This window comes from Pelobates fuscus, chromosome 3 (assembly GCF_036172605.1).
Source record: "Pelobates fuscus isolate aPelFus1 chromosome 3, aPelFus1.pri, whole genome shotgun sequence".
NCBI lineage: Eukaryota > Metazoa > Chordata > Amphibia > Anura > Pelobatidae > Pelobates > Pelobates fuscus.
In genome coordinates, this window is record NC_086319.1 from 370,586,599 (window position 1) to 370,602,837 (window position 16,239).

At 42.7% G+C, this 16,239-nt stretch overlaps 1 protein-coding gene across 9 annotated transcripts in view; it reads right to left on the reverse strand.

Annotated features, from left to right (window-relative positions):
* HERC1 (HECT and RLD domain containing E3 ubiquitin protein ligase family member 1) overlaps window positions 1–12,856 on the reverse strand; it is a 139,403-nt gene extending 126,547 nt beyond the window's left edge. For all 9 annotated transcript variants that reach the window (XM_063449413.1, XM_063449409.1, XM_063449414.1 and 6 more), the window contains exon 1: window positions 12,662–12,856. The gene's annotated coding sequence lies outside the window, so the exon portion shown is untranslated. The remainder of the gene's footprint in view (window positions 1–12,661) is intronic.
* Between the last annotated feature and the right edge of the window lie 3,383 nt (window positions 12,857–16,239).

The window sequence follows — 16,239 nt, forward strand, 5'->3', positions numbered from 1 at the left end:
AAAGGGAATAGAAACAGGCGAATTACTTGGGTTATAGAGACTAAGGGGGATTCGCATGAATCCCCAAGTTCGTACGTTTCTTTCTACCGAACGGCGGTCCGTTCGGTAGTTTCCCCACGAAATCCTGGAAGTCTGGAGGTCTCAGCGGTGCTTGCCTAGTCGAGTGTCCGATTTCAGTTCCAGACACTCGACGGCAAAACACCGCTGTTCGGTAGTTTAAGATGGCCGCCGCCACGTGTTCGGCTCCCGAATGGCGGCCACCCAGAGGACACAGAATACATTGCATAGATTGCCAATTACCTGTTTGCAACATTGTTGCAACCGGTAATTAGAGGCACACTTATTCCTGGGTGGTCTGGTTGTTCGGTAGTTTCACTCAATATACTGAATGGAGTGATTCTACCGAACAATCAGATGAATACTGCATATCTATATCCCAGGTTAACTCAACCTAGAAATACCGACAGGATATTAAAGGCAGGGTTAAAGTACCATGTTCCACAGTCTTAAAGGTACAGTATCACCAAAGTCCAAATAAGTTCACGGATGGCCCTTAAAGGCTCAGTATCAGTAATATAAATTATTACATGCCCAAATATAGTTTTTATAGAGCAATATGTCCAGGGGCCGTAGTCGCAGGGCAGGAGGCTAGCAACCAGGCCTCTCCAGTTCACAGTGGCGAAGCTGGTTTCGCCACACCCTATATACTCGAGTATAAGCCGAGTTTTTCGGCACATTTTTTGTGCTGAAAACCCCCCACTCGGCTTATACTCGAGTCAATGTCTGTATTGTGGCAACTTACATTGCCATAATACAGACCAGGACCGCCGGGCTCATTACAAGCCCGGCGGTCCTGTTGGGGGCTGGCAGAGAGCTGTTACTTACCTTTCCTGCAGCTCCTGTCAGCTCCCTTCACCTCCGTGCAGCTCCCCTGTCAGCTCCGTTCTGCTTACAGTGTAAGTCTCGCGACACCCGCGGCCGTCAGAGCCCATGGCAACGCTCTGCGCGGCACGCAGACCGCGAGACTTACACTGTAAGCGGAACGGAGGAGCTGCACGAAGGTGAAGGGAGCTGTCAGGAGCTGCAGGAAAGATAAGTAACAGCTCTCTGCCAGCCCCCCACTGCACAGCCCATCCACTGGACCACCAGGGATTAACATAGCCCCCCTCCCTGGCCATGCAACAAGCAGGGAGGGGGAACAAAAACCAATTAAGTAAAAAAAATACAAATATTAAAATAAAATAATAACAATATTAAAATAATATTAAAATGTAATAATAAAATATAATAATCATAATATTAAAATTAAAAAAATTAAATAATAAAAATGCCCTCCCCTCACCCAGTTTACACACACTACACAAACACACACACACTGCATTCACACAAACACACACTGCATTCTAGACACACACTGCATTCATTATATACACACACTGTAAATAAATATTTAGTGTAATTTTATTGGGATCTAATTTTATTTAGAAATTTACCAGTAGCTGCTGCATTTCCCACCCTAGGCTTATACTCAAATCAATATGTTTTCCCAGTTTTTTGTGGTAAAATTAGGGGCCTCGGCTTATATTCGGGTCGACTTATACGGTAATACATGTGCAAAAATATATTTATTACTACTTTTGAATAAAGTGATGCATGCATATAAGAACACACCAAACATCCTATATTGTCCAAAGATCATTAGAATTTTGATCATTTAAAATTCTTCATTTAAAACAAATAATCATTATACCGTTGCATATTCTCTTACATGTCCAACATTTAAATATAAAGTGGATTTTCAGGACCGTGATAAACTTGGGCTCCCTTCACTCCTAGCAAAATGTTAAAGAAAATTGATTAAGTTCCCCACAATGGATAGGCAAAGTGTACAAGGACACCAGTGTCCTTGATGATCCATACATCATTAAGTTGTCCATCATAAAGTCCAGTAGCTGTGCCCCGTGAACAAAGTCGGTGCCCAACCCTGATCCCCACTTTTGCCTCCCCCAAACATTACAAAGATATGTCCGGTGACCCAGTAAACCTTCACTTGTTCATCAGATATAGAAGGACAATTGAAATGTTTACTGGCCACAGAATGAGAATATAGCACTTTTTCTATCTTTTAATACACATTCGAATTTATACTCCGAACAGAAGCCTCCATGCTTTCCTGTTCCACATAAAGGCTGATCCAGTCTATGACTAATGCTCACTGCTGTTACAGTTTTAAATACACTAAGTTTGTAGGGACCCTAAGAAGGTTAATAAACAAAAGCCGAGAGGCATGCCTATGTCTAAACCCGTGTGAGAAGGGGAATGGATGCGGTGCTTATAAAGAAAAATAAAAAAAATATTTAAAAAAGAAGAAAATTTAAATTTTTTATCTTGAATTAAGTCTGGGAGATAGGGTTTCAAACGAGAATATAGTATTTTGGCAAAAATCTAATGTCACAGAATATTAAGCAGATGGGTCTGTAACTTGCACATTGCCCTCTTTCTATAATAACAATATTATCAGCCCATGTTAGTGGGTATAGTTAAAGAATTGCAAAAATGATTGACATGGAATGTCTGCAAATGTTTTGTAGCAACGTACAGGTAGACAATCTGGGCTATGTCAGGAAGTACAGCCTTCGTGACATATCAAATGTTTGTATAACAGCATAAGCAACATGCGAAAAACAAAATAAAAAATAAATTACAAAAAAAACACTCTATAAGGCATAGTGCATTGACAAAGTCAACCTGTGTGGAGTATGCTTGAAGGTGCCCAAGGTTCCAAACCAGGATATCGGCCTAATGTACTATTTTTGAGAATTCTAATTCTTACTGAATGTTTGAAAGGTACCTAGAAAGTGCCAGAAGAAATCTAGAGTTTGATATAAATAAAAGTATGGGATATCAGATATAGGCAGCATGTGATTAGGAAGAGAATAACTTCTGATTCTGAGAGACGTAGGGAGAAAAGCTGAGAGAAGAGAAATATAAAAGACAGAGCACAAACAGAGTTTTAGCTGACATCATTAATGATCAATAGGTTATTTGACTTTAGGGAGAGCTAAGCAGGTGTTCGAGACCGACAGGAAGGGCTTATTGCAAAACAGCACAAGGGGTGCCTTCCCCACCGCAGTTCAGTGTGCACGCACATTCAGTCCAGGTGGTAGTTAAAATGTCTTTTCCCATAAAGGTCAGCATTAGCAACTATGGAATTTATTTACAGGACATAATTGCTGCAATCAGATCATCAAAGTTATAGTCTTGTTCAAAATGTCCACTTTCTAAGACAGGAAAAGACAGAAGGAATTGATCTACCCTGTGAGCAACGCCCTTTTCTCTGTTCTGATCCATTGCATCTAGAAGTGCTTTGTTCCAGATTGCTAGTATGATATGTCAGGAGATGATTAATTAATGATCAGAGAAGATGACATTCATGTGCTATTTCTAGATCTTAAAACCGTTAATGTGCAGTTTTAAAATGTAAGAAATAGCTGAACACACACACACAGTGGTTGAGAAGGGATTTGCATGAACTCATAACAGTTTTTCACAAAGCAGGGGACCATTATTTGCATTCTGCAAACAAAGTGGATCTGCTATTTCTCAGCAAGAGGATGCCTAGCTATAAATGTATAAAGTTTACTCATAACATTAAAAGGAACAGTCTAAGTACCCAAATCACTTCACATTAAAAGAAACAGTCCCACAGCCATAACAACTTACACCTATTTAAACTGAATGGCTCACAACTGATGCAAAAGCTGCAGGTTTATGTCAATTGATTCTAAATAGTTGCAAGAAGAGCAGGAACACAGCAGCCACGCTGGAACCCAGAAAAAAAGGATCCACTAGAGCTCTCCCAACGGAAGGGAGGCTGGGTGGAAATAAATTAAAAATAATAATCTCTGTGTGTGTTTGTCTGTTTCGACAAGCAGCTCCCCTCTGATAACATGCCATTTTTTCCACGCCGTGCCAGTCTCGCCGCCTCCATGTCTAAGAAAATCACGTTTTATGATATCAGCCAATGCTTTCCCATAGGAAATCAAAATGCCACAATGTGCCAATCAATGCATCTCTCTGGGGAACATTCAGGGCCTCCATGCAGAGCATTCTGGAACCAAGTGCCTCCATATTGGTCCCCTGTCAATCATGGTTATAAGCTCTGCCCTTTTCAGTCATTGGACACAGTATGTAGAAGAGGAGAAATACAACCAATGCATCTGCATCTGCAATGCCATGTGTACCTTGGCTGTGGCTGGATTGTTACATTGATTGCTCTTTAATAAAACATTAAAAAGAACCATCACAGTGGGTTTAAAAGGTTTTATTTTATTGATGTAATATGTAGAGAAGAGATGGTTCTCGCTCATGTTTATTTTATTTTAAATAATAAATTAAACTGTTGATCTGGAAGCATGGCATGCTGTTATTGCAGCAATAAAAATAAAAGCGGCATTCAGGGTACCATAACTAATACAGCTTGTTATGGTGCCAAGTTCCCCGGAGCAGTCCCATGGTAAACGGTCAAACTGTTTCTACCTGGTTCTGTTGGCTGTGGTCTTTCTGGTCTGCATGGATATGCTAAAGCGGAGGTTACATTACCAATGTCAATTTTGTGCAACCCCAGACATTATTCATTGGCCGTGTCAGCTGACAGACTACCATGGGATGACACCAGAGGACGTATGGTGTATCTCTTTAATAAAGAGATCTTACCTAATATAACTTGTTTTCAGTTTATACACTATATCTGGAACGGTAAGGCATTAACTAGAAATTAATTTATATCTTCGCAGTTCTCTGGTCAATCTACCATAAAAGTTTAGTTACTAAACTCCCAAGTGCTTTTTTTCTGTCCACTTCCAACTGCATTAAAGGACCACTCTAGGCACCCAGACCACTTCAGCTTAATGAAGTGGTCTGGGTGCCAGGTCCAGCTAGGGTTAACTAATTTTTTTATAAACATAGCAGTTTCAGAGAAACTGCTATGTTTATCAATTAGTTAAGCCTTCCCCTTTTTCCTCTAGTGGCTGTCTCACTGACAGCCGCTAGAGGCGCTTGCGTGATTCTCACTGTGAAAATCACAGTGAGAGCACGCAAGCGTCCATAGGAAAGCATTATGAATGCTTTCCTATGCGACCGGCTGAATGCGCGCGCAGCTCTTGCCGCGCGTGCGCATTCAGCCAACGGGGAGGAACGGAGGCGGAGAGGAGGAGGAGAGCTCCCCGCCCAGCGCTGGAAAAAGGTAAGTTTTAACCCTTTTCCCCTTTCCAGAGCCGGGCGGGAGGGGGTCCCTGAGGGTGGGGGCACCCTCAGGGCACTCTAGTGCCAGGAAAACGAGTATGCTTTCCTGGCACTAGAGTGGTCCTTTAAAAGGGACACTATAGGCACCCAGACTATTTCAGCTCATTGAAGTGGTCTGGGTGCAGTGTCCCTTTTGCATTTATTGTTGCAATGTTAAACATGGTTTACATTGCAGCACTAATTCTGCCTCCAGTGATTCAATGCTTTCCTATGGGGAGGTCTCATGCACGCACAGTATGCGCATTAGATCAGGTAAGTAAAATACAGAGATTTTAACCTTCTATTCACCAGGGGGAGCTATAGTGCCAAGAATACAGCTAGCTTTGTATTCTTGGCACTATAAGTATTATTTTAAATTAACCAAAGTTCTCTAGCAAAGATACACAGCGCTCTATTACATTCATTTTTAAAATGTTACAGATTTTCCAAGGACATCACAATTCAATTCAGTCCAGGCACAGCTAGGGCACACAATGCAAAGGTAGTATAACCATAGTTTTATGAAAGGGATTCTCTAGTGCCAGGAAAACAAACCAGTTTTCCTGGCAGTATAGGCTCTTGGAGTGGCCCCCTCCCTCCCCCATCCCACATCACTGAATCCAAACACTTACCTGAATCCAGTGCCGATGTACCTCACATTGGCTGCGCTGGAAATTCATTGAAATTCGAACACAGTCCAAAGATATACTAAGACAGGGACTACTGTATATTACTTATGCTTGACACACTTGCAATGGCTGTAGGAATACTCGAACGATCCACCATAGACTTCAGTGTTGTACTCTTGCGCAATCCCAGAGAGTACAACACTTACACAGGCTGTTAGCAGATGAAAGGGATCGGCCAGATTAAGATAGTGGTGACAAGAAACCTCAATGTTTTACAGCACTGCATCTCTGAAAGGCAGTGTTTACACTGAAAAGCCAGTAGGGACAGGTTATACATGCCAGATCCACTATATTATGCTGTAGTCGTTCTGATGACCATAGTGTCCCTTTAAGAATAGTTTTTTGTCGTTGAAAATAAAACTGTTCGTTTTCGGGGGGAAAAAAAGAAAAAAGAAGAAAAAATAAACATGGCTGCTACCTTTTTAGCTGGTTCCTAGATTCCAAGCAAATTTGTCAAGTCCTGTTTTACAGTACCAGTGAAAAGAGTCAGCATCTCTGCACTAGAACCACTAAGTTATGATATAGCGGTTTTGGAGCTTAGATAGTGTTCATTTAAAACACAAATGTCACATATGATATTTATGCACAATATGACACCTACTTAAAAGTTATGTATTAGATTCTGCAATTTAAAAAAAAAATGTTTAAATGTACATAATATCCCTTCTCTCCTAGCAAACAACAATGCACAGCGGAGGTAACCGGGTTTTATAGTGTGAAAATCCATATGGGCAATTTAATGCATGCATGCCACCTATGGATATTTGGGCATCACTGAAACATTAAGTGATCAGGGAGTGATTTCTCTTTTAAATTACAGATTTGCCAGCAATTTCACCAAGACAATTAAATTACATTTAAGTGGCTGTAACCACAATATTATTTCTGAGCATTTCGGAATGATAAATCATTAAAAACCCAAAAGATTTATAAGACAAAACAGTGACTGCCTTGTCTAACGGACAAGCCTGAGGTTGACAAAAAGCAGATCTCCCAGAGTCAGGTTTTGTCTGTTTACGCAGCCGTTGCTAGCAATGGGGATTGGTTTGCTTCTCCCCTTTAATGTCCCTTTGGATGTATTATTCCAGAATCTGAATGATGAGCCACATTATTTGTGAGTGGCAGTGTCATTTAAGAAAAAAAAATAAAAAATGAATATTTAAAACACACACACACACACAAACAAAACAAAAAAAAAACATACTTCTGGAACACTCAACCAACTTAATCTCACAAGATACACGTCTGCTCTGCCATCTACTGTCACCATTTCCAATTAAAACACCAGCCATTTTAGCTGGCTAGTCAACCTATCTAGGTCCCATTACAACCAACCTTCTCCAGCAGAGGAAGCCAGAGGACTATAGAGCAAAATGCTAGAATATCACCCCATAAATATACGTATGGCAACATTTTACCTAGACAATCCCTTTCAGGTCCTGTTGCTTTACAAATTTGTCATCACAATATTGTGCCCGTAGACCCTTTACCAAAATTGAATTTAAAAAAAGAAAAAAATAACATTTTTTTATAGGTTTGGCTGCTCCTTCCAGTCTTGCGAAAGTAATTGAAATTCCAATTTGGAAGAGGATGCTTAAAGAACAGATTGTTATGGAGGCACAAACTAACACCGGTAAAGGGTTATATAGACCAGGTTCAAATCCCAGTCAGACCTCCTCACCAGTCACGTAAAAATACATATACACACCGACCTCATATCCTCAGATTGTAATTCCGTTTGAACAGGGCCTTCTTTATATCCCATTTCTATAATCATAAAGAGCTGCAATATATGTTGACTATGTAAATGCTAATAAAAAATATCTGCATTCATGCCATCTTGTGACACTCAGATGACAGGTCTGCTGACAGATCTGTCATAAGAAATAAACTTTTGGGGATGGGGCCTGACCGCTAAACTGAGCGGCTGCAGGGAAGAGCTGCTACTGCTCTAAACAGACAAAAACTGCGGTATAACTGCCACGAACAGCGCTGAACCAACCCCAAAGTGTCACTAAGGGAGAGGGGAGACTGAGGGGCACATGAAGACATTAAACAAGCAGCCCAACGGGCAAAACTCAAGGATGAGTCACCTGCGGCCTACAAGCATGGGCAGCGCGGGGGAGACGGCCGCTCCCCTGCAGCCCGCTACGGCTGAAAACGTGTCTTTGATCCTCCGTTCCCCCCCCTATGGACCAGCGGGGGATATCCCGGTCCCGAGAGAGCCCACCCGGGTTGCAGGACAGCAACTTCAGATGGAACTAGCAAACCCGAATATGGCAGCAATAGTCACGGCAACACCGGACGCAGCAAAGGGGCAAGACGCCCTGGCACGGCTAAATGCTATAGTTGAAGCCTTCTGGGAGGAGACTTAAAGAACGGCAGGCCATGACACAAGCCCCAAAAGAATATGCAACGCTGCTGCTGTCCACACGCTCCCAACATCACGACACCTCCTGCAAAGCAAAGAGAGCGCGAAGATGGCGCCTTTGCAAGCGACTCACAGTAAGCAGGCACAAGCGCAGGCGCCCTGAAGTGCTCAGCACCTCACACGAGCACAAGCGGACCCTAACGAAACACACCTCACAGCAACTGGGCGACGCTAGCTCCGAGAGGAGCCTGCACCCCATCAAACACAGTCCTAGAACAGCATCGAGGAATACACAACGGGCCCCGAAAAAAGGACTCTACCGCGGGCATCCGGCCCGGTGTCTCCACAGGCAAGCCAGACCCAATACCGAGACACGAGTGGAGAACATCCTCACGGTCAGTCGGACCTGGAACCCTGCAGAGCGGCTCTCTCTACCTCTACTCCCAGCACACCTGGCAAGCCTCCAGAGTAGGCATCGGTTGAACGGGGAGGACTGTGTTGGGGACAATCTCGGACACCAAACACCGGGCGGCAGACGACCCTACTAAGCAGCCTCTAAAACACTCATAAGTACTCAGGACTCTCATGCTATATAGCTAGATAACAATAGTAATTGTTTAGAGAACCAACGAATTGCAATAGATGTAGAGGTTAACGCTTACTTAATCATACCACAGGGTGGGATGTAGAGACCGATGTGCATAAGTAGGTGATCCCCCTCAACATAGGGCACCACTTTCCCAAGGCTTCTAGGCCCATATGAAGCAAGCCTCTTGCCCTCGCACCCCCCCCCCCCCCCCCATTCGCCCACTTCCCATTTCTGAGAGTCCAGCATTTGTCCTTGCTGTGTGCATAGTTGCTTTTCCATCACACCCCACCCTAGGGCTCTAATCTAGCTGGTACCGCCTGGATGCCCCTTATGGGCACAAAGCCCTTAATTAACATCCCTGCATACTCCTGTAGTGCCAAACACGTGCAACCTACTATGTGGCCGATATGTGCAGCCAGCTTTACATGCAAATCGAGAGCGAGAGACCCAGCTTGTACTTAACGCCAATATCACTAACTCAGACAATTAAGCATGTACTAGAACCTCGTACCTTATATGTGCATATCAGATAATACCTGTCAGTTTATAAGTAATGTCCTGTTATATGCTTCTCTTGATAATAACGTTACCCAACCCCTTGTTACCTTTTCTATTAAAAAAAAGAAAAAAGAAAAAGGGCAGCATATATTGTCTTTTGCGAGTACGGTATAACACTTGTTATGTCATTCACCAATTTTGCCTTGTGTAATCAGCTCTGCACTTTGAAAAATAAAGAATTTAAAAAAAAAAAAAAAATTTTAAATAAATAAACTTGTATTATAGTTAAACATATGTTGACATAGATAATGGTCTGTTAAACGCCCAGCAATATATATATATATATATATATATATATATATATATATATATATATATATATATATATTTTCTTTCTACAGCTATCTAGCACTTTGTCTATATGCGCTTTCAGAATGTTTGTAAACATTGTAAACTAAGATACTTCCGGGTGGCAGAACGCGAGCGACTTCCGTTGTCTGATTTTTGTCATTTTCTGACTTCATGATTAGCACTATTATATCCGAAGCATGCGCAGCACATTAATTTATTACAATATTATTTAATGCTTTCGCAAACCTAAAAATGTATTTCTTTTTAAGAATCACCTGTAATTTTTTTTACTTAAAAATCTAAAATAGGTTACAAAATAATAACTTTTTGCTTTTTCGACATTCATGCTCTTTTGCTCCGTTATAAAATCAGATAATGAGCAGTTATAAATCTACATGGGGAAACAGTGAGGGAAAAAAATCAATTTGGGTGTGCCTGGGTATGGGTGGCCTGATTTTGTGTTGTACTGTAAATATTAATTATATTCCATGTCCTATTATTATTATTATTATATAGATTATATATGATGTGCAGAACGTGTGCCGTGTTTGAACAGTAACCTCTGAGCAGTAACTGTGTCCTCTGAGCAGTAACTGTGACAATAAACAGTACATGTCAGAGAGAATAGCCAGGCTTGGAGTCCAGGCGTGATGGCTAGTGTCTGCCCAGAGATACTATACCTGCCCATTGCTGATCTCCCTGCTGCTGCTGCTGCAATGCAAAGTCTCAGGAGGCTGGCAGTACCCAACGCTGGCTGCCACTCTTCGGCAGACAGCAGCAGGGATCTAGAGTGGCAGTCTTCTAACACAGAATCACTTACCATCTTGTGCCCAGTGACGTGGAAGGAACTTACAAGGTTTAAGCAAGAATTTCCAGAGTATAGGCAATTAAACCAGGATCAGATATCGTATTAGCATTACCAGGAGGGTGACAGTAACAGGAGGGCCGTGGGTGACAGTAACAGGAACATAGGTGGCCTTGACTGCAGTCAGACTCCGTTATTAGGTTAGTGTGAGTGCAGTCAGAGTCAGTCCATTATTAGGTTATTGTGAGTGCAATCAGTCCATTATTAGGTTAGTGTGAGTGCAATCAGTCCGTTATTAGGTTAGTGTGAGTGCAATCAGTCCGTTATTAGGTTAGTGTGAGTGCAGTCAGAGTCAGTCCGTTATTAGGTTATTGTGAGTGCAGTCAGTCCATTATTAGGTTAGTGTGAGTGCAATCAGTCCGTTATTAGGTTAGTGTGAGTGCAATCAGTCCGTTATTAGGTTAGTGTGAGTGCAGTCAGAGTCAGTCCGTTATTAGGTTAGTGCAGTCAGAGTCAGTCCATTATTAGGTTAGTGTGAGTGCAGTCAGAGTCAGTCCGTTATAAGGTTAGTGTGAGTGCAGTCAGTCCGTTATTAGGTTTGTGTGAGTGCAGTCAGAGTCAGTCCGTTATTAGGTTAGTGTGAGTGCAGTCAGTCCGTTATTAGGTTAGTGTGAGTGCAGTCAGAGTCAGTCCATTATTAGGTTAGTGTGAGTGCAGTCAGTCCGTTATTACGTTAGTGTGAGTGCAGTCAGTTCGTTATTACGTTAGTGTGAGTGCAGTCAGTTCGTTATTACGTTAGTGTGAGTGCAGTCAGAGTCAGTCCATTATTAGGTTAGAGTGAGTGCAGTCAGTCCATTATTAGGTTAGTGTGAGTGCAGTCAGTCCATTATTAGGTTAGTGTGAGTGCAGTCAGTCCATTATTAGGTTAGTGTGAGTGCAGTCAGTCCATTATTAGGTTAGTGTGAGTGCAGTCAGTCCATTATTAGGTTAGTGTGAGTGCAGTCAGTCCATTATTAGGTTAGTGTGAGTGCAGTCAGTCCATTATTAGGTTAGTGTGAGTGCAGTCAGTCCATTATTAGGTTAGTGTGAGTGCAGTCAGTCCATTATTAGGTTAGTGTGAGTGCAGTCAGTCCATTATTAGGTTAGTGTAAGTGCAGTCAGTCCATTATTAGGTTAGTGTGAGTGCAGTATACATTGATCACACAACGCTTCAGCTTTTGCCACCCAGGAAGAACGTCTGTTATTGTTGTGATGAAGGGCACAGGGCAGGTGCAGTACCGGAGTGGTGGGCAAATACTGTATATCTTCTGGCACCTACCCTTGTTTTTGTGCTCTGCGGGATGATTTTGGTACCACATATTATTTAGAAAGCGCCAGCAGATCCCACTGCGTTGTACACATATGTTCTGAACTACATTTCCCATCATATTCTGTAAAAACCAACATGGAACCGTGACAATAGCCTCTTTATAAAACTACACTACGGCGTTAAAGCCCACAATTCGCAGCGTAAAGGGGTTAAATTCTAGTGGTTATGGTACTTGGGGGTGCCAGTACGAGCGATCGTTGGTTTGATGAGCATAAACAGTGATTAAGAAACCTGTTCCTATTCTGTTATGGTGCATTAATGCAATCAAAAACCTTGCAGGCAAATCTAAAAAAAAAATGTAAAAATTCTAAATACCACTAAAATTCAAGGTAATATTATTATTATTAGTTCACTGTTGTAGAAGAAGCTGGACATGTAAAAATGATGATAAAGCAGCTCCCTTTTCTCATTAAAGGAAAACAATCCAGTAATATTTTCATGCCCTGATTATATTATTAACCTCTCATGCAATGAGTGTTCATTATTGATGGTATATTATTATTATTACTACAGACTGGCTGATAGAGGGAATGTCATTGTAATAATAATAATAATAATATTGATAATAATGATAAAGTGACAGTCAGCCCCTGGCAGGGTGCCATACACAGCCCAGCCCCTCCATTATCACTGGGCTCTGTCATGGCACCGTACAGCAGGGTGCACACTGTGGGCAGGCCCGGTATCACACGGTCCCCCCGGTTACCTGGGTTCGGGATGCTCGGGGACCGTCCCCGGTACTGGTACCGGCTGCTGTCAGGCCTGGCCGGGGCTGTGGGAGAGCGGCTCCGGGGCAGCGCGATGTACAGAGATATCGCAGCGCTGGGTGACCGGTGTGCAGGCTGAGTGACGGCGATGTCAGGCCCGGGCTGTCCGAACCGCAACGGCCCCAGATGTCAGAATAAAGGAAAAGGAGGAGCCGCCATGACACTCCCAGGAAAGGGAGGAGGGTGTCAGATAAACAGCATGGGAGACAAATATCATGCACAATCAGGGGACAAATATCATACACAACCAGGGGACAAATATGCACAACCAGGGGACAAATATCATACACAACCTGGGGACAAATATCATACACAACCAGGGGACAAATATCATGCACAGCCCGGGGGACAAATATCATACGCAACCAGGGGACAAATATCATACGCAACCAGGGGACAAATATCATACACAACCTGGGGACAAATATCATACACAACCAGGGGACAAATATCATGCACAGCCCGGGGGACAAATATCATACGCAACCAGGGGACAAATATCATGCACAACCAGGGGACAAATATCATACGCAACCAGGGGACAAATATCATACGCAACCTGGGGGCAAATATCATACGCAACCTGGGGGACAAATATCATACACAACCTGGGGACAAATATCATACACAACCAGGGAGACAAATATCATACACAACCAGGGGACAAATATCATACACAACCTGGGGGCAAATATCATATACAACCTGGGGGACATATATCATACACAACCAGGGGACAAATATCATACACAACCAGGGGGACAAATATCATACACAACCTTAAGGACAAATATCATACACAACCAGGGAGACAAATATCATACACAACCAGGGGACAAATATCATACACAACCTGGGGGACAAATATCATACACAACCTGGGGGACAAATATCATACGCAACCAGGGGACAAATATCATACGCAACCTGGGGGACAAATATCATACACAACCTGGGGACAAATATCATACACAACCAGGGAGACAAATATCATACACAACCAGGGGACAAATATCATACACAACCTGGGGGCAAATATCATATACAACCTGGGGGACATATATCATACACAACCAGGGGACAAATATCATACACAACCAGGGGGACAAATATCATACACAACCTTAAGGACAAATATCATACACAACCAGGGAGACAAATATCATACACAACCAGGGGACAAATATCATACACAACCTGGGGGACAAATATCATACACAACCTGGGGGACAAATATCATGCACAACCTGGGGGACAAATATCATACACAACCTGGGAGACAGATATCATACACAACCTGGGAGACAGATATCATACACAACCTGGGGGACAAATGTCATACACAACCAGGAGGACAGATATCATACACAACCTGGGGGACAAATATCATACACAACCAGGGGGACAGATATCATACACAACCTGAGGGACAAATATCAAACACAACCAGGGGGACAGATATCATACACAACCTGGGGGACAAATATCATACACAACCAGGGGGACAAATCTCATACACAACCTGGGGGACAAATATCATACACAACTAGGAGGACAGATATAATACACAACCTGGGGGACAGATATCAAACACAACCTGGGAGACAAATATCATACACAACCTGGGGGACAGATATCATACACAACCTGGGGGACCTCCTGTATTATACACAGCCATGGAGACCGATATCATACACAACCTGGGAGACAAATATCATACACAACCTGGGGGACAAATATCATACACAACTAGGAGGACAGATATAATACACAACCTGGGGGACAAATATCATACACAACCAGGGCTACAAATATCATACACAACCTTGGGGACAAATATCATACACAACCTGGGAGACAAATATCATACACAACCAGGGGGACAAATATCATACACAACCAGGGGGACAAATATCATACACAACCTGGGAGACAAATATCATACACAACCTGGGGGACAAATATCATACACAACCAGGGGGACAAATATCATACACAACCTGGGGGACAAATATCATACACAACCAGGGAGACAAATATCATACACAACCTTGGGGACAAATATCATACACAACCTGGGAGACAAATATCATACACAACCAGGGGGACAAATATCATACACAACCTGGGAGACAAATATCACACACAACCAGGGGGACAAATATCATACACAACCTGGGGGACAAATATCATACACAACAAGGGGGACAAATATCATACACAACCTGGGGGACAAATATCATACACAACCAGGGAGACAAATATCATACACAACCTGGGAGACAAATATCATACACAACATGGGAGACAAATATCATACACAACCAGGGGGACAGATATCATACACAACCAGGGAGACAAATATACACAACCAGGGAGACAAATATAATACACAAGCAGGGGGACATATATCATACACAACCAGGGGGACATATATCATACACAACCAGGGAGACAAATATACACAACCAGGGAGACAAATATAATACACAAGCAGGGGGACATATATCATACACAACCTGGGAGACCTCCTGTATTATACACAACCAGGGAGACACATATCATACACAACCAGGGGGACAGATATCATACACAACCTGGGAGACAAATAGTATACACAACCAGGGAGACAAATATCATACACAACAAGGGGGACAGATATCATACACAACCTGGGGGACAAATATTATACACAACCAGGGAGACAAATATCATACACAACAAGGGGGACAGATATCATACACAACCAGGGGGACAGATATCATACACAACCAGGGGGACAGATATCATACACAACCTGGGGGACAAATATTATACACAACCAGGGAGACAAATATCATACACAACAAGGGGGACAGATATCATACACAACCAGGGGGACCTCCTGTATTATACACAGCCAGGGGGACAAATATCATACACAACCAGAGGGACAAATATCAGACACAACCAGGGGGACAGATATCATACACAACCTGGGGGACAATTATTATACACAACCAGGGAGACAAATATCATACACAACCAGGGGGACAAATATCATACACAACCTGGGGGACAGATGTCATACACAATGAGGGAGACAAATATACACAACCTGGGAGACCTCCTGCATTATACACAACCAGGGAGACAAATATCATACACAACCAGGGGGACAGATATACACAACCAGGGGGACAGATATCATACACAACCAGGGGGACCTACTGTATTATACACAGCCAGTGGGACAAATATCATACACAACCAGGGAGACAAATATCATACACAACCAGGGGGACCTCCTGTATTATACACAGCCAGGGGGACAAATATCATACACAACCAGGGGGACCAATATTATACACAACCTGGGGGACAAATATCATATACAACCTGGGAGACAAATATTATACACAACCTGGGGGACAAATATCATACACAACCAGGAGGACAGATATCATACACAACCAGGGGGACCTGTATTATACACAACCAGGGAGACAAATACCATACACAACCAGGGGGACCTCCT